Here is a 4,204-nt window from a genome sequence, read left to right on the forward strand (position 1 = left end):
TAAAATGGTTTCTTTATTCATTCCTGGCGACATAATGTTTGTGTATAACCTATATACTTTTGTAGCATTTTCATGGTCTATGTTCTTTGGTGATAAATTTCTTTCTTCTTCTTCTTCTTCTTTTTTTTTTTTTTTTTTTTGGTTTTTCGAGACAGGGTTTCTCTGTAGCTTTGGAGCCTATCCCGAAACTAGCTCTTTTTTATCCCTCTGTGTGATAATGTTTTTATTTTTTCCTTCATTCTTGTACATTCATACACACACACACACAAACACACACACATACATACACATATATGTTAGCCCTGTGGATATTATCTTACACATCTCTGAATCATATATAGAAAATATATTTATAAGCTCTCTCTCTGCATAACCTAGACTGGCTTTGAACTCATGATCCCCCTGCTTAGCTTGTGGGTGCTGGGATTGCAGTTGCTTACTGTCAAGCCTAAATCGTGTGTGATTTTCTTTTCTTTCTTTAGGAAAAAAATTTCCAGATACAGAATTTTGGATTGGTAGGATGTTTTTCACCTTTATGCACTTATTTCATTAGTAAGTAATAATACCACTCTTTTCTGGCCTTGATGTTTTCTGGGAAGACTTGGTGATTATTTAAATCACATTCCCCTCTGTGTAATGTGTTGTCATTTTCTGATACTTTTTTGGGTTGTTTTTACCATTAGTTTTGTTCTGTACTCTTCTGACCATTGTCAGTGAGGGTGGTTTGTTCTGCACTAGAATGTCAACCGTGTCAATGAGCGTGGTTTCTTCCTTATATGGATCTCAGCTTGCTTTCTTCAAGTTTCTAGAAAATGTACATTTTAGCTTTTACCAAATTAGCAAGCCTCTGGCTATTATTTCCATTTTTCTTTGTCTCTGAACTCTGTTACAAGTTATGCTAGCATTATTATTAGTATCCTACACATCTTTGAAGCTTATTTTTCCCAATTTCTTTCTTTGTTCCTCTGATTGGGTTGTCTATAGTTTATTAACATTTTTTCTTCCTTCAATTTTCTGTTGAGTTGATTCCATTAATTAAAATTCATATATTGCATTATTATGTTCTGGGATCCTCATGGTTTCTGAATGCTAACATTTTATATAATTTTATTCACCATAGGCATATTTTCCTTTATATTCTTGATTATGATTCCAATAGCTGTTTTGTAATTTTTACATGGTAATTCTAATATTCGGGTCATTCTGGGATTAGTCTCTATTTGTTGCAGTTCTCCTTGGGTGTGGGACACATTTTTGTTTCCTTGTACTTACACTAATTTTGAATTGTGTTTGAACTTTATAAATAATTTCTATCAGACTCTTTTTATTTTAAAACTCTTAATTGTACTTATTTGTTTTATGTGTGTGTGTGGAGGCGGGATATGTGTGTGGGATTGGAGGATAACTTGTGGACGTGGATTCTCTCCTTCCATCACGTGGCTCCAGGGGAGGGAACTTGGGCAGTCATGCTTGTGTATTTACCTGCTGAGCCATTTTGGCTGTTCCAAATACCAGACTCTCTTGATTCTGTTTGTTTCTCAGAGTAGTTTTATATTCCTTTTCATAGGCGCTTACTTGATTTTTGAATTTTGAACATTAAGTAATTTTTATCCTTAGGTGAGTTGCTTGAAGTATGTCCTTCATATATATAATTCAGAACTAGCCAGAGATACAAGCACAGTTAGTATATGGAGTGACTTTTTCATTTCCAAGATTTTCCTCTGTCTTCTGAGCATCTGGGGTCACAGCACATTCTGTTACTTGGGCCTTAAAGCCATCAAAACTACATGTTCTAGCTAGTTTATTTTAATTTGTATTTGTGCTTGTGATTTTTATTTGTGTGTGTGGTATGTTTTGTGTGTGCATGTTGTATTGGACTTGTTAGTATGAGTCTGTGTACAGAATTACCTGGGCAGCCACTAAAGCAGACTGATGGGGTCAGTGTCAGAGAGTAAGGTGAGCCTTGAACATTTGTCTGAAGTTCTCAGGCACTGCTGTGCTGCTGTCTCCTGACCTTGAGAACTACACCCTGGGTTCTGGAGGTGCAGCTGTTAGAGCTTGCTTCAAAGGAACCGCTAGAGGGCGATGGAAGCACAGACAATGGGACATCCTACTCTGCAGTTATCCCGCCAACCACAAGCCCCAAGAATATTAAAACTACCATTAGTTTCTTACGTTATTGCCCACTCCCAACCGGACTGTAAAGTTTTCTTTGTGACTGTGGGAGTCGGCGGTACACTCTGCGTCTCCCAATCTGAATATGAACGCCTACTTCATACTCACAGTACAGTCAAACACGGGCAGATATTTGCACATATACATGGTAGATATTTGCACATATACCCAGTAGTCTTGAAAGGTTAATGGGAACTATTTGTGGTGTCCAAAGATACTCCATTCTGATATTAGATCTATTTTATCAAGAGAAAAATTCATGCATAATGTGTGGTATCTATTCTTTTAAAAATGCATCTTTAATTTTGTAAAAGTAAAGCTGAAACATGTTTTAAAATACTGAATTTAAGTATAAGAAACCTAACTGGACAGAGGATAAACATCACAGAATATAGCAAGTTTGCACTTCCTTTCTCCTATATATAGGACTTGGCTAACAGGATGAGAAGCCACCAAAAGATGCAGGCCAGAACATTAAATGTTCTTTTGTGTGGTCTGGTGTCGAAACTGAAAGCTGATTTTACTGATGCTGTTACTCTTCCATGTTCCCTTTTGGATCATGATGTTAAACACCTGTGTCAGGTTATGTTGATTGTCAAGGCAACAAGATCTAGCATCCTCAGGGAGCTAAATGTCTGAGCATATATGCGGAAGATTTTCTACATTAGATTGGTTGAGAGGGGAGGACCCCTCTCATTGCTGGACAGAACTGAAAGGAAAAAGCAAACAGAGTATCATCAGTCCTTGATTCCTGCTCTCTGAAAATGGGTGCAACGTGACCAGCTGTCTCCTGTTCCTGCCACCAAAACTTCCTTGTCAGGATGGACTGAGTTCTAAGTCAAGCTACACCCTTCCCTCTTTATCTTGTGTTTTGTTGCAGCCAATGAAACATGTAACTAATTCTTAATTAGTTACTTGACCAACAATTGCTTTTCATTGTATCGTAGACTTAAATTTTATTAACGTAGATTGGTAGTACATAGCAATGTGTTTCATTGTGATAATTTATGCATGTACATAATGTTCGCAACCATATTTGTTCCCCATTACTCCGTCTATTTCTTCCACTCCTGTTCATCTTCTTTCTTCTCCCTTAGTCCCTTCTACTTTCCTGTCCTCTTCCCCTTTCTTTTATTTTTTTTAACTTTCTTTTTGTTTTATTGAGAAAAAAACAATTTCCGCCTCCTCCCAGCCTCCCACTCCTCCCCCCCTCCTCTTCCTCTCCCCCCACTCCTCTCCCCCTCCCTCTCAAGTCTGAAGAGCAATCAGGGTTCCCTGCCCTGTGGAAAGTCCAAAGTCCTCCCCCCTCCATCCTGGTCTAGGAAGGTGAACATCCAAACTGGCTAGGCTCCCACACAGCCAGAACATGAAGTAGGATCAAAACCCAGTGCCATTGTCTTTGGCTTCTCATCAGCCCTCATTGTCCGCCATATTCAGAGAGTCCAGTTTTATCCCCTGCTTTTTCAGTCTCAGTCCAGCTGGCCTTGGTGAGCTCCCAATAGATCAGCCCCACTGTCTTCGTGGGTGGGTGCACCCCTCTTGGTCCTGACTTCCTTGCTCATCTTCTCCCTCCTTCTGTTCCTCATTGGGACTTTGGGAGCTCAATCCAGTACTCCAGTGTGGGTCTCTGTCTCTATCTCCATCCATCGCCAGATGAAGGTTCTATGGTGATATGCAAAATATTCATAAGTATGGCTATAGGATAGGATCATTTCAGGTTCCCTAACTTCAGCTGCCCCAGGAACTAACTGGGGATCTCGCCTTGGGCACCTGGAAGCCCCTCTAGGTCCAAGTCTCTTGCCAACCCTAAGATGGCTCCCTTAATTAAGATATGTGCTTCCCTGCTCCCCTATCCAACCTTCCTTTATCCCAATCTCCCCTTTCTTTTATTATTATACACACTTACTTTTATTCCATAATGAACAATATGTTGAGAACAGAGTATTGCATGCCAATCGCTGCAAATATCATTACCATTGCTGTTATGATTATTGCTCAGCTGTGTTAATTGGATGTACATTTTATCAGT

The sequence above is a fragment of the Microtus pennsylvanicus genome, chromosome 5, assembly GCF_037038515.1.
Source record: "Microtus pennsylvanicus isolate mMicPen1 chromosome 5, mMicPen1.hap1, whole genome shotgun sequence".
NCBI lineage: Eukaryota > Metazoa > Chordata > Mammalia > Rodentia > Cricetidae > Microtus > Microtus pennsylvanicus.